Raw genomic sequence first — 23,175 nt, 5'->3', positions numbered from 1 at the left:
TTTTTTTTTTTTTTTTTTTTTTTAAATTGCATCTGGGCTGACAGCTTGAACACTGAGCTGCAGCCTGTGAGACAGAAATACCAACTCAATCTCACCAGTCATGCTGCTACCAGTTGCTGTAATGATCTTAATCAAAGAGTATTGTGATGATACAAAAAGGGACTTTGGTTTGCCTGCCTTTGGAATATCCTGAGTATCCGTGTCCACATCACACACGACGCAGTCGGAGAAGTGAAAATTCCCTTGACAGTGAACCACGGAATCCCAGAATGGTTTGGGTTGGAAGGGACCTGAAAGCTCCTCCAGTGCCACCCCCTGCCATGGGCAGGGATACCTTCCACCAGCCCAGGTTGCTCCAAGCCCCGTCCAGCCTGGCCTGGGACACTTCCAGGGATCCAGGGGCAGCCACAGCTTCTCTGGGCAACCTGTGCCAGGGCCTTCCCACCCTCCCAGGGAAGAATTTCTTCCCAATATCCCATCTAACCCTACTCTGTGGCAGTGGGAAGCCATTTCCCCTTGTCCTGTCACTCCATTCCTTGTCCCTTGTCCCTCTCCAGCTCTCCCAGAGCCCCTTCAGGCCCTGGAAGGGGCTCTCAGGTCTCCCCGGAGCCTCCTCCAGGCTGAACACTCCCAACTGTGCCAGCCTGTCCCTTTAGGAGAGGGTCTGTGTGCAGCAGGCTCAACATTCTCCAAACTCCAGGCCATCCCTCTATGCCCCAAAGCCTATGGGAAGCCAAGGGGAGAAGTGCTGCCTCCTGCTCCTTCCCCTCCTGCCATTCCTGCCGCAGAAGCGCTGCCTGCTGTTGGGAGGGAAGGCTGCACCGGGCAAGAGGAGATGTTAAATGTCTATTAACACACACTGCCCTCCTGCTTCCCAAAGCCAGAGCGCTGTGGGATTCCCACACCACGTTCCACCACACACAGGCTCGTGTTCAGAGGCAGAGGCACCAGCACTCCCACCTGGGTCACAGGCCAGAACATCCCAGCCAGAGGCCACTGTGAAGGATAAAGCCATGACCCCACGCAAAAGGCATTTCAGGAACCAAAGCAACAACTTTTTGATGGTGCTGATGGGTGTTTCACAGCACTGTCTGGGTTCACAAGAACAGACACCTGGGACCATCTCCCCTCGTGGGATCCCTGCATCACCTTCCCGGCTGCCACCTCAGGCCCCTCAGACTCCAGGCACGATCCAGCCCTGCAACACCCAGAGCCACACAGGAACAATTTATCCCCACTGTGAACATTTTACGGTCTAGTTTCTGGCAAAAAGCAACAGGTGCTATAACACAGGCAGGGGAACGCGAGGAGGAGGAGGAGAGTAACACCAAGGGGAACAAATGCCTGGATAGACAAGCCATGCCCAGGGAGATGCTCCATGTAAATACCGTGTCAGTTCGAAGTTAAGCAAAAACACGGTGATGAAACAAATACCTCGCTCCTGCCTCCCACCAGCTGTGAGAAACGGCGGCAGAAATAGGTCGTGCGAGTTCAGATAATGAAAGCATATTGTGAAGTACTATTCCTGCCACACACAACCCCACGTGGCTGGGGAGCTGCTGGGTACAGGCAGGCTGTGTCTGGGGGAACGCTAGGAAGAGGTTTTCCCTCTGCCAGGCGGGTTGCAGAGGAAGAGGTCTGTCTGCAGCGGGTCACACACGTGCCAGCCCTGCCAAGGAAACACCTAAAAACCTCACAGGCTCCTGGGAATCTGCACCGTTGGGAAGAAGAGGGAGGAACGGGGCTTTGAAGGCAGCCAAAGAGCTGGCAGTCCAGTATCCTGGGCTGAACCAATGGAGAAGGCAGAGGGAGAATCCCAGAATCATTAAGGCTGCAAAAAGACCTCCAAGACCACTGAGTCCATCCTTCCCCTGAGCACCGCCATGCCCACCAAACGATATCAGGAGGTGCCATGTCCACTCACTTTTGGAACAACTCCAGGGATGGTGACTCCACCCCTGCCCTGGGCAGCCCATCCCAATGTTTAACCACTCTTTCAGTGACAAAATTTTTCACGGTATCCAAACTGAACCTCCCCTGGTGCAACTTGAGGCCATTTCCTCTCCTCCTGTCCCTGTTCCCTGGGAGCAGAGCCTGATTATTCCCCCAGCTCCCCCCTCCTGTCAGGGAGTTGCAGAGCCAGAAGGTCCCCCCTGAGCCTCCTTTTCTCCAGGCTGAGCACTCCCAGCTCCCTCAGCTGTTCCTGCTTTTCCAGCCCCTTCCCAGCTCCGTTCCCTTCCCTGGACACGCTCCAGCCCCTCCATGTCCTTCCTGGAGTGAGGGAAGGAGCCGTGGCTGACACTCCCTCCTGGGCAGAGGCACTTTGTCCTGAAAAGCCTTGAATGGTGGTGCTAAGAATAACCCCCACCTCTGAGAGCCTGGCTGGATTTATACCGGGAAAAACAAAGAAGGAGCATCTGTCACCAGCGCTCGCTTGCCAAGATGCAGCATCCAAAGTACTCCATCGAGTCCAGACTGGCAGTTCTGGGCAGTCCTGGCCGGAGCTGCACGGGTACGTGATCCACACATGTCACCAGCCTGGTCCCTGTGCCCACCTAGGTACAGAAACTCTAGCTGGGGTCTGTCTCTGTTCCAAAGCTCACCTGGAACTGAGGTTTAAGTCACCTCATTTACCCATCATGACTTTGGAGCTGGTTTGGAAGGTGGAGGGAACAACAGCAAAAAGTTAAGGGCATCTTCGGAGGGAAATTCTAGACTTAAGCCTTTAAGGTTTTTCTTTCTCCCGTCCTAGGCTAAATTCTCCATTTTTGTAACTAATAAACAGAGAACTGGAAGGGAAAGCTTTGTGGCACTTCATTCATTAAATGACCAAGGCTTTTTCCAAAGGCGAAACACCGAGTTACTGAATTTATCCAAGTTTGCCAATCTGGGAAGTTGCTTTGGTCAGTTGCTTTTTAATGCCTCATTGTACGAGTCAACAGTTTTCCCTGAAGGATGCAGTGGTAGAAATGCCCCATGTCTCTCTTTAAGGTCCCTGCACGCTGGCACCTCCTCTGCCAACGGTGGAGCGTGGGGTGCCCAAACCCCTCAGGAGCACAGAGGGTGATGAGCCCATGGATGCAGTGTTTGGGATTGTGTGTCCCAGCTCCAACTGCTTGGGCCTGTTTCTCTGAAATTATCTTTCACTGGGAAGAGCCAATGGATTGTGAAGCTGCCTCAGCTCCCGCTGGAGAAACCACCATGAAAATCAGGAGGAAGCAGAGAAGTTGAGCTCAGTTCATGGCATCTCCGTGCACAGATTCATTACTGCGGTTTAAGCCACAACAACAGCTCTGCAGCTCCTGTGCCCAGAGAGGAAGAGAGATGTTCCACAGGCAGGTGACAGAGGTGCCTGAGAGGCTGCAGTAAATCCACCCTGGCTTTCCCCCTCACCAAGCCACAAACCCTCCCTCATTTCCCAGTTTTCAAACCAGACTAGTCCCATCTTCACAGCTGACACTTACACACTGCATGTACCAAGGATGGGCGACTTTCCTTCTGGGTGTTATTACTAAAATAACTATTGCTGGCTGCAACATTATTGGAAACAAAACAACATTTTCATTTCACTCCAGAAAAGTGTCTTTGCAAGGCAGGAGCGTTCCTACCCTTGCACCCTGCCTATTTACTGGGGAAGCAGAGCACAAATAGAAATAGGAATAAAAGTTCACATGGAAACACAAGCAGGTTTAGGTGCAACTTCAGGCATAAGAAAAGCTTTGTTTAACATAGCCATGAGCAAAATAAATGTTTCCTCTTTACTAGCTTCAATTAAAAGAGCTGGTTTTGTTTGAACTTCTCTCTTCTGCATTTAAGTGGCACCAAATCTACAGCATTGTTTGAAGTCATAAAATCAGAGAATCAGAAAATCAGAGAATCATTTTGGTTGGAGAAGCCCTCTAAGATCTTTGAGTTCAATCATTCCCTCAACACTGCCAAGGCCACTACTGAGTAGTGTTCTGTCCCCAAGTGCCACATCTGGATATTCTTTTCCATCTCTCCAGGGACAAATATTCCACCACTGCCCTGGGCAGCTGTGCCACGGCTGGACAACCCCTTCAGGGAAGAAATCTTCCCCACTATCCAACCTGCCCCTCCCCTGGCACAGCTGGAGGCCGTTCCCTCTCCTCCTGTCCCTCTTTCCCTGGGAGCAGAGCTGACAAAATTCTCTCTTTGCCCCCTTTTTTCCCTCCCAGTGCCACGTGTTGGGCAGAGGACAAGGCTTGTTCTTTCACACAGTTCCTTCCAGTGGAGGGAATCCCTGTGGATAAAGATGTCCAGTGTCAAACCAGGAGGCAGCGCTGCCCTTCATGCACTGACCCCAAGACACATTTGGGTCACTACTCATCACCCCAGGCGGCAGCATCACAGCTAGGTGAGACTCTGCCCACAGGGAACGGAATGATGGTGATGACAATGACAATGGAAAAGAAGAGGAATGACGATGATGATGATGATGATAATAGCAATAATAACAGTCATAATAATAAGCACCCCACCAATGAAATTAAAATATTAATAATTCTATATAATTGTAAAAGAAATAATATAAGGATATAATATAAAATACATAGATTATATATTTTATATATAAACATAAAATTTTAAATAAATTGAATTTAAGAAATCATAGCCATATAAAATAAATGAATGAATTTTAAATGGTGCCGTTTTGACCAGGAAGGGACGGATGCACACAAACATGAGGTGGTGCAGATGGGTGCAACATGTACCAGAGGCTTGGGGGCTGAAAGGGGTCCAGCAGGGATGGCTCTGGCACATCTAGGGCCTCTCCACAGAACTGGAGCCAGGATGCAAACCCCTCCCTCCCTGTACTGCTGCCAGGCTCCAGTAACTCTGCTGATAGTGGAATAACTGAGCTCTTGCCGCTAAAAAGGCCCCTTTGAACGTGCTGGAGTGTCTTACATAAGATGGCAATAAACTGGTACCAAAAAAGACAGCAAGTAATTACACTACTGCCTTGTAAGCTTTGATTCTGTGCTGTTTGGGAACAATCTGAGGATTTTTTTGTTAGGCTTATGAGGGTAATGCAGAGAATGGCAAAGGTTTGGAGGTGGGGTGGTCCAGCTTTCAAGCTCCCATGTATAAAGCAGGTTTCCTTAGAATTTCACAGCCTGACAGGCATGACTAGAGAGAAGCAGGAGACATTTCTGCCCTTTCCTAGCAGCTTATGTATTATTCCTTAAAAAAAATAAAAAAATAAAAAAAATAAAAAAGGAAAAGAAAAGAAAAACTTTCAGAGAAATGTGGTGCCTTTATTCCCTTGTGTTGTTTAAACCTTTTTTCATGGCACCACACAATGAGCTTTCTTCAGGAAGTAGAACAGTAGCTTTTCCTCAGACCACAGTAAAGCAGTTACAGCTTCAGTGCCTTGAGAAGGTGGTGGATAAAATAAAAAAAAAAAAAAAAAAAAGGGAGAAGAAGCAGCTAAAAGAAAGAGAGAATGAATGGGGAACTTGGATAAGGAAGAAAGGGATAGGAAAAAAGAAGGAACAGGCATCAAGTGTAGGTATAATTGCAAAGTCCCAGCACACTCCTGGCACCAGGGAAAAAAAGGAATTGTAGATGAATCGGGAGTATGACAAAGAATCCCTTCAACAAGTTGTCTTTTATCACAACTTTGCTACTCTGCAGCTACACTGCAACCAGGAGAAATTGCATCATGTCAACAGCAAGTTTATAGAGATAAACTGACTCTGCACCAGGGGGAAGATGCCGGCACTTACTTGTGCTCTGCTCACCAGGCTGCAAGGAGCTGTGAGAACAGCACAAACAGGGCGTTAGACCCAAAACACAACCACACCTGCACCGAAATGGGGCATCTCCAGAATTATCCTGGGTGCCCATGGAGATGGAGAGGCCTGAACCTGAGTGTTGGTGTGCAGGGAGAGCACCCAGCCCAGGGCAGTGCCCACCCCTGTGCTGGCACTGCTGAGGCACCTCCAACCCTGGGGGCACTTCTGGCCCCTCACAACGAGGACATGGAGGGGCTGGAGCCCAGGGAAGGAGCTGGGAAGGGGCTGGAGCAGCAGGAGGGGCTGAGGGAGCTGGGGGGGCTCAGCCTGGAGAAAAGGAGGCTCAGGGGGGACCTTCTGGCTCTGCAATCCCTGACAGGAGGGATTCTGCTCCCAGGGAAGAGAGAAAACGGCCTCAAGTTGCACCAGGGGAGGTTTAGGTTGGATATTAAGGAAAATTTCTTCATGGTAAGGGCTGTCCAGCCCTGGCACAGCTGCCCAGGGTATCCCCATCCCCGGGAGGATTTAACAGCCATGTGGATGTGGCACTTGGGGACGAGGGTCAGTGGTGGCCTTGGCAGTGCTGGGGGAACACTTGGACGTGATGGACTTAGAGGCCTTTCCAACCTAAACAATTCCATGACTCTGTTTTACGATTCAGTTTTATGATTCCCTGCCCCTCTGATCCCTCACCAGCCAGCGTGGATGTGCTACTGCACTGAAGGGCTTCTCCTGCTCCTTCCACAGGCTCCACCACCCTCCTCCCCGGCCTCTCCCCTCGACCGGCTGCTGGTTTAAATGCAAATAGTGCACATGCAGGCACAGGATCTTTTTTTAAATTCTGAAAGCTGAGACTTCTAAGTTTATCTCAGAAGGACACTGGAAAGATGAATAGAGAGAAATTATGCAGAGAAAGAGAAAATATTCAAAGAGTAGAATTATGTATGCATAATTGCCTGGCTCCCTGGGGTGCACGGGCGAGTACACCAAGTCACTTTGTGAAATCATTCCCCACAACTCCTGTATCCTAATTATAGTGCCGTAAGTGGGGGGAAGCTAATTTTTAAACAGCCCTGATGGGGTAACTGGAAGAACCATGAGGATGCTGTTAACCCCTTGCCTACCAAGGGGCTTCCAGAAAGAAGCAAACACAGAAGTTAAAACTGGAATGCTGGTGAACACAGTGCATGGTTCTCTGGCTGATTGAAAGGTGTCCAGTATGAGAACCAAGCAAGCACAAGCCTTTGTGCTAGAGGAGAAAAATGTCAGACATGAGGAAATAGGCCAAAATGAAAAAATACCACCACTGGTAAACATGATCTTTGCTCAGACTTCGAAGGAGTCTGGATTCAGTGTTATGGTGCTTCTGTGCCCCTTTGCTCTGCACAGCACAAAAGCATTTTAAGCGCTAAATATGCTTGTGCAGGAACCTCTTTATCCATCCAGAAAACACAACCATGGCTGTGTGGGACCTCAGCACATCCCCCAGTGCACCACCACCACCTGCAGCAGAGAGAGCTCCATTTGGTGCTCCCTGCAAGCATCTGGCTGGTTGGCATGGGAAGGACCTGGTTCCAGCAGGGAGCTGCTGATCTGACACCTTATCACACCCCTGCAGGTCACAGACATCGATGAGACAGCAAGAAAGGACAACACCATGTGGGTCTGATGCATTGCTTATGCAGTGCTTAAACCTGATTTTATTTCAGGAAAATAAAAAGGCAGGAGCAGGGCGGCCCTGCTTTCAAGTTGCACCAGGAGAGGTTTAGGTTGAATATTAGGAAGAATTTCTTCACCCAAAGGATTGTCCAGCCCTGGCACAGCTGCCCAGGGCAGTGGTGGAGTCACCATCCCTGGGGGGATTTAAAAGATGTGTGGCTGTGGTAGTTGGGGATGTGGGTTAGTGGTGGCCTTGGCAGTGCTGAGGGAACGGCTGGACTTGATGATCTTAGAGGGCTTTTCCAACCTAAGTGCTTCCATGCTCTCACACTGCCCTGTGAGCTCAGCTCATGCAGAAATCAGCCATCAACTGTCTTTTATTCTCGCCACACTCAACAAGGCAGAGCCAACTAAAAACACTGCAGTAAGTCCCTAAATTCAGATATTTTGACTAAAACTATCGCCAGTATTTCGACCAAATTCCCTTTAAATTTCTCAGCCCGGTGATGTTTGTTCTCATTTACTCCAAACCCCTTCAAAATGTTCCAATTAGCATTGTTTTCCCCCTACTGGAACAGATGCAGGCACACAATATTCAAATAGGAAAAAAAAAAAAAAAAGATAAAATGCACTGTTTACCCATTTCAGATAGGCAGAGAATTATTTTGTCCCTCAGCCATGCCTTGCACAACACCACTGAAAGCATGAAAACAACATCAGGACTTCCAGGGACGCAGCACGTGCATCTAATACACCTGGACTCCAACACCTTGCCAAGGGAGAGAGAACAGCCACCCCAGACTGCGTTATTTTGGATCCCCAGGGTATCCTGGTGTTTGTATTTCTGCCACGCCCGTCTGAGGAGGAGGACCCGTGGAGATGGATCTCCTTCAGCGAAGCTCTCAGCCTGGGAAATGAAAGGAACTTGCAGTTCCCCTCCCTGAGAAAAGCCACCGCCAAAATTTTATAGATAGCCAGGGGATTTTAAGACCTGAAGACTGTTTAAGAGGGCCTCCTACAAAAATAAGCAACTAAATCTTCCCCAGTCACTTCTTTGTTGAGGACAATTATTTGTTCAGAGGAGAATTTGCAGAAAGTCGTGCTCGACTCCAAGCACTGATCTCAGCACGTGAAGAACTCTCAGCACAGTCTTACAACTGATGAACTCTCTGCCAAGCCCATATTAATACCTAGCCCTCACGTTCTGAAAATTAAATATTCAACTCAAATTGAATAGTTATTTTTTTGGCCAAAGTAATAGACACAATTTTGCTACTTAATCCTCTCCTATTGTCTCAAGTTCACTCAAATTACAGCCATTTGAACTGTGATCTGAGCTCCCCCGTGCTTAACGAACTAATTAGACCAAGGACAGTCAAACTTCCCAACTTCCTGAATACTAAATTCTTCATCTGGCCAAGAGCCACTGGACGAGCACTGCGTGGTGTGTAAAGGAGGAGGAGAGAAGCAAAGAGCAGGAGGTCCCTGGTGGGTGACTCGGCTCCAGGGACATCCCAGTGCTCCCCCCTTTTTCAGCTTCAACCACCACGAGCTGACAAAGAAGAAAATCAGCACCGAGAGGGAGAGATAGTTATTCTCCTGCACATTTTCTATACTTCCTTTGAAAGAGATGTTCTGAAGAAAACAGGAAAACCTGACAGAGAGCCTCGAAACCCTGCTCTTTGTGGCACTTCCCCCGAAAGAGGAGATTCTGGTTTATAATCTCATTTTGGGGGGGGGAGGGGGGGGGTCTATCCCTCTCCTGCTGATGCTGCCTTCGAGAATCTCACCGAGGAGCGCTCGGTTTGCCCGAGTTCAGACGGCCCCTCAGGCCAGTGGGTTCCATCGTACCTCATCTCATTCCCTGTCGTGTCCTCTCCAGCAAGGGCAGGGTGACACAGCCACGCCAACGTGAGCAGATCTGGGATGGCATCCAGCTGTGGCACACGAGGTCAGCGCTGGAAAACACGGACAAGCAGCGCTGTCTGGGCCAATTTGCTTCTCCTGCTCTTGGGAAGGGAGAGGAAATCGGGCTCCTGGGGGAGTAACATTTAAAAAGAGATGCAAAGGAAGAGCTCGAGGATGAGAAGTAGGGCCGGGACTGCAGCACGCTGACAGCAGCACCTCACCTCTGGCTCAGATCTGGACCCAGAGCAGTAGCAAACCAAGAATTTCCTGATAGTTTATTGCTGAGCCTGACACAGCCATCAGCAGCACGGTCACCTCCTGTGTTACAGCACAACAGGAACGTCAACACCTGAGCAGAAACTGAAACTGCTGTCTGTACTTGGAGGGGGTCCTCTCTGAGCAAGAATGTGCCAATAAATCTGCACCACTGGGGTGAAGTTCTCTGGGTGTGCTTCAGGGTTGTCAATACAGGACTCACAGAATGGTTTAGGCTGGAAGGGACATTAAAGATCATGCAGTTCCACCCCCTGTCACGGGCAGGGACACCTTCCACCAGCCCAGGTTGCTCCAAGCCCTGTCCAACCTGGCCTGGGACACTTCCAGGGATGGGACACCCACAGCTTCTCTGGACAACCTGTGCTAGGGCCTGCCCACCATCAACCCCATGGATTTCATATTATCGTTATCGTATGAGAAACACCCAAAAAAGAAACACATAGAGATGTCAGGACCACAGAATCCTAAAGTGTGTTTGATGCAGCATCATCACATTTGCCATCAGCAGAGAATAGGGGAGGAGGTCAGAAGGTCCATAACGCCAGATGTGTTTACTGCCCCTCCAAATCACCCCTTCCTGCAGACAAGATGTTAGAGAAGAGGTTAAGGAGGATCTGTTCAAACCACTTTCAGTGCAGCATGAGTAGGCCTGCAAGTGTTGGGAACACAGAGCCAGGATATTCCCCAGAAGGCACAACAGGTGGTACAGAGACCGCAGGACCAAGGACCATTGGGCAAGGGCAGGAAGGAGGAATCCTGGAAGACTGAATTCAGGCAGACTTCCACAGGGATTTGCAAACTGGCTAAAGGGGTGTCAGGGGACTGAGTTAAAGTTTGCTGTAGTTGCTTAGCTGGGTCCTGGGCACCTCCTGGAGACAGATCATCACACTGAGCGGGGCCCCTCCACGGTGGGGAGGCTCTGGGATGGGTCACCTTACAAGGAAGATTCAACCAAGTCCTACCTCGAGTCAGGGCTCTCAGCAGCACCGAGAACAGGCCCAGAGGAACAGAGTGCACGTGTCCCCCTTCCACCCCAGAGCTTCCATTTGGTGCAGATGATCTTATGACAAGATCGATGAATCCTGATATAGCAGCACTCGAGATAAATGTTGCTTCAGAAGGGCTCTTGTGTGAGTATTTGGAGTGAAGAGGAGCTTGGGAGGGACGGATGATGAATGTGAAACAACAGAACATCACCAGCTGCTGGAAGCAGTGTACCACCTTTTGTACAAACACACCTTCCAGGGTGATACTCGAAACTACCTGCAAAATTGTTTATTTCCAAGCCTGCTTTCCACAGCCTTCACAAAAGCTCTTTGCATCCAGGCAGATGTGTGTGGATGTGTCTGCCAGGGAGAGTTCCTGTGGCACTGGCTGCTCCTGCAGCTCCGGATCAGAGGCAGCCACGCCTCGCAGGTGAGCACATCTCCTCACCTCCGAGCAGGTGAGCATGGGCTCACCTCCTTCCTGCCAGGCCCAGGCTCTTCAGAGGGATACACTCCAAAATCCTGGGCATCTTGAACCTCACCCTGTGGACCTGCCTGTGCCTCAGGGCATTACATGGGTTTAACAGCTCCGAAGAGACCACAACAGGCTACATCTCCACAGTGCCTCTAGTCAGGCCACAACCACAACAGCAGGAAAACAACCATCCTGGTGCCTCTGGGGACAAAGCTGCCAGAGCACTGCCCAGTGCAGCAGCACGAGCACCAGAGCTCACATCTCCAAGGGGTTGGTGGCACATGGCACAGAGCAAACCCAACCCCTGCACAGCCAAGGGACAGCTGGCAGTGAGGCACACCAGGGCATTGTCTGAGCAGGATACACCACCTAGAATGGTGGTGTAGCACCTGCACTGCCTAGGACACAGATCCGCAGACAACAGCTTCTTCAGGAACTTGATTCCCATGACCATCTTGTTTTTAATTTCCAAATTGGCTTTAATTAAAAAAAACCCACAAAATTAGGAATCTTCCCCCATCCTTCAGCCAGGTAAAGTCATCCACAAGCTCCCAGCTCTGGCTGGCACAGTGACCAGTATCAGGAAGGGGAGGGAATGTTTATAAAATGCTTTTAACCAATTCAGTTTTAAGGCAATTTGTGCACAGTGGCAGAGGCAGCCCTGACTGCAGCAAACAGGGAGCAGGCTGGATCAATGGCAGGGTGGAGGTGGGGGCAGGAAAGCAGGAGCAGCAGACTGTGGCATTGAGGCTGATAGCTTTGGAGCAATTTATTCAGTGAGAAATCCTGCCCAGAGCGACACGGGGGTCTGCGCGGGGAGTAGGCAACGTCTCAGAGGGACACGGTCCCCAACTCCAGAGAGGATCAACACCAAACACTCCAGGAAAAGCAGGAAACTCTCCTTTTCTTACAAAAATAAAATAAATGAATGATGGATCCACGGATCCAGTCAGGCCCTCTGCAAAAACTGAAAATGCTGTTGAAGGAAGATCACACAGAAAAAAAAACACCCAGCAGGACAAAAGCTCCAGCGCTGTTGCAGCATCGCTGCTGGGACAGCCCTTCCTCCCAGCCCACACCCTCAGGGCTCCTGGCTCTGCCACCTCGCCCCCAAAACAAAACCCTGCTGCCAGCAATGGGGACGGGCTCTTCACTTCCTGCACCAGTGAGGGATGAAACCCCACGGAAAAATTTCCAACCCCTTCTCCAGCCTGGCCTCACGTCACTCCAGCAGTGACGCTTTACCTGCAGACACAGCGTCCCCTCCAGCCCTGCTTGGGATGGATATTTAAGGAGAGGACAGGGAGGGCTGATCTGGGGACAGAACAAAAGGGAAGGGGCTTGCTGGAAGTTGGTTGTGACGAACGAGGGGAACGCGGAGCGGGCAGTTCCCACGTCCCCACACCCACAGAGCCCGCTCGGAACCGCTCCTGCAGCCCCAGGATAACACGATGCTCTTTCCACATCCCACTATCTCCATGCCCAAGCACATATGGTCTGGCTAAACAAGAAGCCTTGGAAAGGCTGTCAACAAGACTAGGGGAAGGTGTGCATCTGTGCAGAAACATATGCACACCCCAGCAAGGTGGTGAGCCGGGGAAAGGGTCCTCATGCCCAGAATCCCACCCAAACCTGCCTGGGTCCAGCAGAACTGGACCAGGGACGCTGTGGCTGCCACTTTTCTTTGTGCTGCGTGACTGAAAACCCGTTGTTCTGCTTCCAAGGAGCCTCCTGCCAGAGAATCTAAGATGCTCCCTACATTGGTCCAGGATTTCACGGCATTGCTGCTCCGGCCTTTGTTTATAGACCCACTTATGTGTTTGCTTCAAAGTCTGTACTTTATGTTCATCTGTGAAAATCTCCCCCGTGGTACTAACAGCAATGGAATAATCTACTATTTCAACCCTCATCCCTCAGAGAATTCTGCAGTTTAAAAAAAAAAAAAAAAGAAAAAGAAAAAAAAAAACTGGTTGAATTTGATTAAACCTTTGGAATCTCTCCAATATTTCCAGTTATTCCATCTGTAGAAACACTCTACTGGCACTTGGCACATTCAGAGCATTAACTGCCTTCTAAATCAGCAGCAGTTCTGCCTAACAATTTGGCATTTGCACAGTGCCTTGTAAATCACCCACCTTACATCTCTGGGTACGAGGACTGAACCCTCCAAAAAGCCCATTACTGCCTCAGAGAAATTCTTCAGGAAGAAAATACCTTCTTATGGGCTTGTCTCTTGACAAAAAGAGGGGGGGATGGCATTCAGTGGGCACAGTACTAACACCGAGGCTCATGGTGTTACTATGGCAGTAAAATGAAACCCAATGCAGCCGGCTGGTTGCTATACTGCTATTAGAGCTTCTTTTCTGGTTTTGACCTTTCTGCAACTCTCCAAAAGGCTTTAATCCGCACACAACCCAACCAGGATCTCAGGCGTGACGTCAGGTGAAGGTGTTGGTGACGGGGTCCTCCCGGCGGGCTCCGTGGAAGGGACGATTCCATCGGCCAGGATTTGCTTCCTTTTTTTTTTTTTTTTTTCCTTTTTTTGTAAGTCAGGAACCAGGCTCAGAACGGCTGCAGCTCCAAATCAAGCCACAGAGCAGCAGGAAAGCACTCAGCAATATCAGCAGCGATTTGTGCATTTCTTGGTTGCAAACAAAGGGCGGAGAAGGTCGGCGTTATTACCTCCCGCTTCCACGGCGCCTCTCCTCTTTTGTCTACCCAAATCCTTGGAGGCTGAAAACCTCCCCTTCCCGAACAGCTCCCGGTTCCAAGCTCTCCTGAAAACCCTTTCTCCTTATCTTTATCCACACCTGACCCTTTCTTATGCCTCCCCATCGACAAAGCCCAGGAAAATCATCAAATTAAGCGCCCAGCTCGAGCCCTCTCTCGTGTCTTTGCCTCAGACCTTGTTTCCTGCTGCTGTTAGTGGGTCCTTCCCAGCATGGATTTGGGCTGTGAACTGTATGGGGGGGAGGGGAAAAAAAAAAAAAAAAAAAAAAGGGAAGAAAAGGCCAAGGCAAAAAAGAAAAGAAACACATGCAGTTAACTCTCCTCCTCCTCCTGCCCTTTGCTTCTAAAATCTGCCTTATTGATTCGTACACGTACTGCGACCCTGTGGTGTCACAAATCCAGGGTCACCTGAAGACTTTGAGACAGTCACTGTGCCCTGCAGTGGGACTGCTTGGAATCTGACAGCAAGACAGAGTTCAGAGCTTTCTGCTTAAAAAGGGCTGCCCAGGCCAGTTGGGGCTGGAGAGGAATTTCTTACTTCTTGTTCTGCAGGTGGAGATCCAACACGAGGAGCTGAACTGCTCAGGGCCTGTCCCATTACAAGAGGCAGTGATTCCAACTAGTTTACTCATCATTATTCTTTTGGAATTAGTGGCTTATTTAATGCTCCCCATGCTAACATTTAAAATAATTGTATTTTTTCCATTCTTTGGTGTTCTGTACTCTTTTCTTGCTTGGTGCCTTTTTCCTTTTAACTCCAAGGAAGAATAATTTCCCTTGGTTGCAGTTAATTGCACCAAGCAGTAGCGAGGACCCACAGTCTCCTTCACCCATTTTTAATCAGTTCATCAAGCAGAGCAGGGTCCCATCCTACATCCCACCATGGATCAGCAGGATCCTGTGCCACATCCATAAGCCCAGGGTTTGGGTTCTGAAGCACTTAAGTGTTCCCCAGCAAATGGCTTAACCCACCCCTCTGCAAGGAGCTGGTGGGGACTGGGTGTCACTGGGACACCAGAAGATGCTCAGCAACAGAGCTGAGCAACACACCCCAGTGTGTCCCTTGTGCCCCCAGCCCAGGCCCTGGCTGAGGTGCAGGGGCTCCAGTGCTGCCCTGGCACAGAGGCTGGAGCAGGATAAAGACTCCTGAGGCTTGGAGAAGGACAGCTGAGCTCAGGTAAATGCTCCCAACCAGGGCTGGGAGAGCGTGGCCAGAACCGGCTCCTGCAGCCCCCGAAAAAACCAGATGAGTCTCAACTCTGCGGCCACTCTGCACATGATGAAAATGTCTGCTCCCTCACATCCTCAAACCCCAAAAATAATAAATAACTAGAGCTCTGCCTGCAGCCAGCGATGCATACGAGATGACTGCCTTCTCAACACGAGAGCAAAAGGGCAAATGAATCACATTACACTCCATGAATAAAAACAGAGTCTTAATGCAACAGCGACTTAATGATTCCGTCCTGGATGCACCAGAGTTTGGCCTCGTTGTCAGAGGTGCTGAGCACCCTGAGAACCCCCTCAGCCCCTGGGGACAGCCAGCACTCGGCACCTTGGGGCTGTCCTGCATCCCACTCGTGCTGAGGAAATCCCCCCACCTGGCAGGGAGGCTTTCCCTGAGGTTTGGGAAATTAAAAGCTGTCAGCAGCTGGCCTGGGCTAAAGACCTCATATCTCAACCTGCTGCACCCAAATCCATCTCCGGGAAGGTGGATTAGGGTTTGCAGGCTCTGTTTGAACTGCGTTTTTATTCCCTGCAAAGTGAAGATGAGCAAGTCCTGCCCGTGACGCTGCCCTTGGAGTGGAATGAGAGCCCTGCAGTCTCCAGAGTGTTTACCACCAGCACCAGGAGGCAACCAGGGCATCTTCCCAGCCCAGCTGGCATATTCCCTATGCAGGAGTGGAAGGGGACAGTGGTATGAGCCTCCCAAAATGGAGAAAACAGCATTTTGACACAACCCCGTTAGCAAGGTGCTCACAGAGCTGGTTTGGAAAAGCACATGTGGAGGGACAGCAGAACAAAACCAAATCCCACTGTCATGGCATTACTGGGAATGGGTTCCTGCACAGCCCAAGGCAGTCAAGCAGCAGTGCAAGAATACAGGGAGATCAGGAATAAACTCCTCTGGGACCCTGCTGGGGTGCTGAACACGCCACCTCCCCTTCCTGAGCTTCCTGGGCTCCCTGGGGCATTTTAAAACCAATCCTGTTCCCGCTTCGTTTGGCAAACCTCGCTGTTCTCTTCTAAACATCCCCCTGCACTGCTGGCATTTCCCACAGGAAGCTCCAGTGTCACATCCCTGTCACAGTCAATGTGCCACCGGTGCCAACATGCTGCACTCTGGCCCTGGCACCAGCCTTCCCAGGAGGAGGGAAAAACCCCCACACCTTCCCTCTTTTCCTACATCTGTTTGGAAAACACATCCCAGGACAACCTCTCCAAAACGGCATCACTCCTCTGGCAAACAAAAAGGAAGTCAAAGGCAAACTATTTATTGTCAAACCCTCTTCCTTGGTTGTAAAATACTGCTTAATTCTATCCCTTAGGCATCTATTATCTCCTAGCCCATATTATTTTTCCAGCTATTACTGCCGAATTTTCCCCATCCAAAAAGTCCGTACAGACACAAGCCAATTTCCGTCTTGGCATAATTGTTTGGGAGAAACAAGCAGCTGTTTCACTGGGGTTCCTAAAGAATAGAGAGGGGGAATCGATGCTTCCCTCTCCGTGAGCTGCCCACATAAGAAACCTCGGAGGAAAGTCACGTGTTCCCTGCCACTGTCACCCTCCCTGTTCCACTGTCACCCTCCCAGGGGACCCTTGGGGATCAGGGCATCCTGCAAAGGCAGGGAGGAGAAGCTGGGGGAATCTCCCAGACCCCTCATTTACAACCCCCCTCTGTGGCAGAAATAAAAACATATTTATGCTGAGCATAAATGTCGTGTTTTTTTTTTTTCTTTAAGTAGAAACTGCTGATTTTTTTAGATAAAATTTAAAATAAAAACCAAAACCCACAGTTAATGGAATCTGCATGTCGAAATGCTTGGACTGTTTCTGTCTCCTGTTTTTGACAGAATTTTTTTTTACCTCTTGTTGGTTTGGTTGGGTTTTTTTACCAGCAGAGTTCCTGTGGGGTCTCAAAATTCTGCAAAACGCCAACACTGGCCATGTAAGTAAGCACAGGACCTTCTCAAGGAACAAAGTCCACAATCCTCATGTTATGGTGACCTTGGCCATGTGATTCCTGTTGTCAGCTGGCACAGGAAGGACCAGCACACACCTGACAGAGGTGCAGGTTTGCAGAGGAGACCCCAGGAAACAATCTCTGCTTCTCAGACTAACCCAGACTGTAGCACAGCAGATAAAAAATGGCAAACAAGCCTAGACACTCTCACTAAAAAAAAGATTGAAGCAATTAAGTAACAAGTAAAATTGCAAAGTATTGTAAAGGCACGCAAGAAACGAGCCAGAGCTCCTGGGACAAGCTGTAAACACAAGGTGTGTCTGTGGGGGTGAGGGGACAGAGAGCTGGGTGCCCATCCTGGTTTGCATTCCCATGGGTATTTCCATGCAGTATGTCACAGAATCAGAGAACATCCTGAGCTGGAAGGGACACCCAAGGATCATCCAGTCCAACCCCTGGCCCTGCCCAGACACCCCAACAAACCCCCCTGTCCCTCAGAGCGTTGTCCAAACCCTCCTGGAGCTCTGGCAGCCTTGGGGCTGTGCCCACTGCCCTGGGGAGCCTGTTCAGTGCCAACCACCCTCTGGGGGAAGAACCTTGCCCTGAGATCCACCCTGAGCCTGCCCTGACACAGCTCCAGCCATTCCCTCAGGTCCTATTGCTGGGATAGGGATGTAATTCAGCTGAATTCCAATTTGGGTTAAACAGTTGCTGACACCATTTTCCCTTAAGACACAGCAGTGTTGGGATCCTGGAGTTTACTTTTCATGTCATGCCTGCATGGCCAAGGACTTCCCAGTGAGTGGGCAGAAAGGGATTTGTGATAACACAGAGGAACAGAAAATCATTCCTTAGGGACCAATGCAAGAGCCTGAGAGAGCTCAGCACCTGGTTGTGGGGCAGAGCATCCCCCACCTCCTCCTTCATTTAAACACTTCATTCCTGCTTCCAACAAACGACTTTTCCCATCCTGCCTTTAGATGCTCAATTAAAAAAAAAAAAAAAAAAAAAAAAAAGCAGCAGGGCTTTGCCACACTCCCATCCTGTCCAGTGGGTGTTCCCACAGCAGACAGGAGCTGAAAGCAGAGGCCGCGTGGCAATGAGTCAGGGAGGCAGAAAGGCATGAAAACAGGATGAATGGGATGGCAATAAACCCGCAATATTTCAGCGTGGAACTGAGCTCCCGCATAACCTCCATCCATCAGCGTTATCGCAGCCCGGGAGCTCTCCAGGGCTGTGCTCGCAGCAGTGCCACTGGCACAGAAGGGGCTGTGGCCATCCAGCCATCCTCCATCTCCAGCCCCTCAGATCCTCCTCCAGAACGACCAGGAGAACGCTCAAGCTTTGACCAGCACTCGCCGTGAGGCGGGAGAAAACTGATGGGCAGCGAGTGCCCCAGGCCAGGAAAGGGATCAGTCCAGGAAAGGCACCGATGGGGGATGCAGGTGTTGAAATGTTGACCTGCTTGGGGGACTGTCCAGGAGGGAGGAGAAGGGCTCACACATCTCGGGTCTGACCCCAGCAGCAAACCGGAGGCACTGCTTCAGGAACAGGAGCCTGAGAAATATGTTTAAAAAAGAAAGTTGTTCCCTGCAAAAAGCTGGAAAACAATTCAAAAAACCAAATCAGAAAAAGGAGACTCTTCTCAAGTCACCCCCCAAAACTCCAGTGCCCTTTCATTCCCAGTTTCTCATGGAGGCATAAATTGTGACAGCTTCTCTTTCGGGGCAATGAAGGGCAACCTTCCCCTTCTTCACATCTCCATAAAGGGATTACATAAACACCACTAGGAAGCAGAAGATGGGGACTACCTCAATCCTGTATTTCCTGGAGCATCAAGTACAAAATACACTCTCAGCCCATTTTTAGAAACAGCCACTTGTTTTTGCAGGAAGATCTAATGGCTGCCTGCACCTCCTGCCATCACTGCCCGTACCTTGCTCCATCCCCTCCATCCTGGTGGGAGATCCATCCAACGCTTCCACAGCAAAAAGCAGCCCTGCACAGGCTCTCCCTGCATGTCATGCTCATCATGGCATTACACAGAGAGCTGGCAGCCCCCAAAAAACAAAGCTCTGAGCCCCCCTCAACGACCTACAGCTTGGACACAGGTTGGGGCAACCTGTCCAGGGTGTGAATGAAAATCTCCTCCAAAAGAAGCTAATTCCCCATTAGTGCTGCAGCAAACTCAGGCAGTCAGCAAGAAGAAAGCTTTTTAAAGAGATATAACCAAGGATTTTTGTATTGAAACGCACGCCACAGATGGTGGAACAGACGAGGATTAATTCATGAATCATATTTCTTAAATGATACAATCTCTCTTTTCACTTCCATACTTTCCCTTTTTGACTCAGAAGCAGGGATTTAAGATGCCCTTCCCAGATATGAATTTTGCATGAACAAACATTGCAGGGGTAAGAAAAAAAGAAACCCACAGCAGCAATAAACCAGAAAATCCAGATGTTTAAAAAGAAGATCTCACATGTAAGCAAAGGCATATCCTGTCCATCTACATAAGAACACTTGTGGAAATGCAGTGTACGCAAGCACGGAGCCGGGAATGGGGTGGGAAAACGCATTCCCTAACATTTGGAGCTCACTAATGCTTCAGCCAGGGTTCTGAATCTCACAAAAGCTGGTTTTCTACCTCCTCCTATTTTATTCGCCACCCTCGCAGCGAAAGGGAAGCCTGAAGACAAACATTTCCACCGAGAGGCCGTCCCCGCTCTGCCGGGCGGGTTTGTCCCTCCTCCAGCCCCCACCAACGCCTTCCTCCGGAAAATCCCGGCACAGGCACCGCCGGCTTGCTCTCCAGGAAAAGCTCGTGGAGCCCCCAGAAGGGAGGGATTGCAGAAATCAGCAGCAAGGCAAAACATCCTGCCCCACACGCACACGGATCACCAGCCCAGCTGAGCCAGCTCGGAGTGGGAGAGAGAGAAGGAAATGACACAAGAGCTCTTCAGCAGCAGGAGACTCCGATCTCCCAGCTCCTGCTCAGCTGGGAAGCTCCTTCAGACCAGCCAAAGCCATGCCAAGCCCCCAGACTGGGCAGAGCCGCTGCTCCCACCCAGGCAGGAGCAGAGATGGGCCCAGGATGAGAAGAACCAGCACCAACATTCCAAAGTGCCAGTGCCAACATTCCAAACCGCCGGCACGCTGCCGTTCCGGGCACTTTGTCACCTGCAATACCTTTCCTTCACCAGTAAATCAGCATTTCAGTCATTTTTTTCTCCACTTTGCACACAAAGCAGCTGTGCATGTGCTTAACAGCTATCTTTGCACAGTCCTGCACCTACTATTGTGGCTTTACACACGGAATAAAGGTGAAAAAAATGACTTACCCTTCAATTATTTCAACCTTTCCCTGCTCTGTGTGTGACGTGGGCTTCTCTTTTGGTTACTATTTCCAGATTTGGTCTTTGGGTAGGTGAATGGAAGAGGAGAATGAAAGGAGTTGTATTTGATGACGATGAAGACTGCAAAATAAAGAGAAGCGTTTCAGTCAGAACAGTCCTCTCTATACATACGGATCAGATTATATTAAATTAAATTAGTGACACCTACATAAATGCTTCCTACTGTTTTTATGCACACATACAAATATCACAACTGTCAAGGAGAATGTGGCTGTCAGTGATACAGCAGGGGGGGAAAAAAAAAAGAGCAATTTCTAAAATGGAAGGAGAAAAAGGAAATCCAGGATAACAAGCAGCGTTTGAGCAGCAGCAGCAGCAAAGGGGCTGCTGCTGGTTTGCAAGGAGGCCCATGGAATTGCCATGGGAGCACTGGAAAGGGCCTGAGCAGCGTGGAAGCACCACGGGAAGAGAGAAAACTGCAGCAACAACCCTGACAAACGCTCTTCTGCTGCCCAAAATACCCCATCAGCTTGTGAGAAAGCAGGGAAGGAGCCGAGTTTCGGCAGACAATTCACCCATCTCCCCTGGAATGACGGGAGGACTCCTAGCATGGGAAGGGATCGGTGATTTGGTCACTGTACCAGCAAGTACCCCCCCTAAAAAACAGATTAATCTCCCACCATCTGCTTTAATAGCAGAATCTCTGCTGAGTGGTTCCCCCCTCCACAGCCCCACACATCCATGTAAACAGACAAACAAACCATTTGGCCTCCCGCAGCCCCGGCTGCGCAGCTGCTCCGAGCAGGGGCTGCTGCCTTTGACTCCCTGCCAAGGCTGACTTCCTGCCATCCCATTTCCTCCTACACCTCGTGCCCTGCTCCTAGGCAGACTCTTTAAGTCTTGGGGTGCCTCCTCAAATCCCTGTCCATCTCACATGGCACCCCGGGATCTTTAAATGTCGTTTCATCGTAACTCAAAAAAAGAACCACGGTGAGGAATGAGAGGAACTGACTTCCACGCTATTATTTTTCTCATGGCAACTCTCCCATCCTCTGGATGCAACTGGCACCTCCAGCACTGTGAGCACCAAAAACACCCCTAAAAAGCATATTTACGAAATTACTTCAGAGATGCCACGATAGGAAGTGGAAAAAAACCAAATCCTTGAGTCAAGGAGACTGTGTCTTTGGTTGGAAAACCACAAAGGTCACCTCGAGGAGTACATTAAAATACACGCTAACATTGAAGAGGTATAAACATAACACTAAAAACCACTTTTTATACCCAGCTCAGCATTTAACACTTGCCCAGAGGCCTTTGATAAATCCCAGGCACTTTAACAAAGCAAGGAAGCTTTTCACTGCTATTTAGCAGAACAGGGCAAGTAAAGCACAAGAGAATAAAACTGCTCAAGACATCAAGGACCAAGGCAGAAAGAAACAGCCAGGTCTCCACATCCAGCCCCTCCATCACCAAACACCCTGCCAGGCTGCTGGATCGAAATAGAAATACTATTGTTAGCCCTAAGCAATGCAGACTCATTAACATTTATTTTAGTGCTATAAAATATATTTTTAAACACTTGAAGAAATAATCTGGAGGAAATGCTAAAGCTCAGGGCGTATTTTCAGCATTGTCCCAGCTTTGCCAGAGAGATTTCGGACCCGCTGGAAAGACACAGACTTTCCTGGAGGCCACGGTGTGGGAGCACGTGGGTACCTCCAGCCACCCAGAAAAGCAGCACAGGCAATTCCCTGCCCCTGCTTCTCCTCCCAGGCTGTTCAGTTGGGAGGTAAATCTAAAAATGTCAAGGGTTTTAATTACTCACGGACAGCAGAACCCCCAAGCGATCATTCCCCACAGGTTTTTAATGTGTGTGGGTGTTTAATTTGTGAATAACACTTGGAAACAGAGGAACCCGATGCCCGTAGGGACACGCCCTCGAGGAGCTTGCCAGGAGAAACCCGTCAGCACGGACAAATCCTGGTGAACACCTCCCACAGAGCCCCAGGTCAGGGTGCAGGTCCCAGCACCTCATCCCAAAAGCGAACAGAGACAAACAGTGTTTGCAACTTGTGGAGCAGAAGCACGACCAGGGAGAGGAAAGAAGGATCTGCCCATCTTCGTGAAGAGCAGCAGCCCCCATCCCATCCCATCCCATCCCATCCCATCCCATCCCATCCCATCCCATCCCATCCCATCCCATCCCATCCCATCCCATCCCATCCCATCCCATCCCATCCGCTCTCAGGAGAGGGGTGTGGGGTTGGTTGAGAGGAGCAGCGGTTGTTCCAGTGGTATCCACAAGCATATCCAAAGAAAAACATGGTGCAGGAGGATATTGGGCCACAAAGGCAGAAGAGATTCAGCACAGAGAGCAGAACCCAGAGGTACACACAGAGCACAGTGCCCTGTTTCAAATGGAAAACTTCAGTTTTCCATCTGATCCAGCCAGCACTGGACCGCCATGGATAAAACAAAACGGGAGGAGACAAAGAGGGAGAAGAAATGGTCGTCTTCTTTTTCACCATCAAAAAAATTTATCCCAGAGTTTGCGTTTCACAGGCCTCCCATGCTTTCAGAGCGGTCTTGAATCGGTGTTTTGTGTGTGGGGGGGAAACAAAGCACCAAGACAATTCCTTCAGTTCCAGAGTGGGATCAATAAACACCCACCGCAATTTGCCAAACCCAAGCTTGGAGACAACACCTCCCCCAGGACCAACAGGCCACCCTGTCAGGGGGCACCGGCCGTGGCACAGCGGAGCTGGGGGAGCCAATGCTCTGATATTTAAAGGCACTCATGCTGTCCCCAGAGGGGAGAGGCAGGACGTGCTCTGGAGCC

The 23,175-nt window shown here is 50.0% G+C and overlaps 1 protein-coding gene across 3 annotated transcripts in view; it reads right to left on the bottom strand.

Annotated features, from left to right (window-relative positions):
* The window catches only part of NEXMIF (neurite extension and migration factor), a 167,391-nt gene that overhangs the window by 30,786 nt on the left and 113,430 nt on the right, over positions 1-23,175 (bottom strand). For all 3 annotated transcript variants that reach the window (XM_027896639.1, XM_027896638.1, XM_027896640.1), the window contains exon 2: positions 20,319-20,453. The gene's annotated coding sequence lies outside the window, so the exon portion shown is untranslated. The remainder of the gene's footprint in view (positions 1-20,318; positions 20,454-23,175) is intronic.

The sequence above is a fragment of the Empidonax traillii genome, unplaced genomic scaffold (assembly GCF_003031625.1).
Source record: "Empidonax traillii isolate 1590-97213 ecotype Southwest subspecies unplaced genomic scaffold, ASM303162v1 scaffold505:size591145, whole genome shotgun sequence".
Classification (NCBI taxonomy): Eukaryota; Metazoa; Chordata; class Aves; order Passeriformes; family Tyrannidae; genus Empidonax; species Empidonax traillii.
The sequence above is the reverse complement of the archived record's forward strand: the minus strand, read 5'-3'. Positions and strand labels throughout refer to the sequence as shown.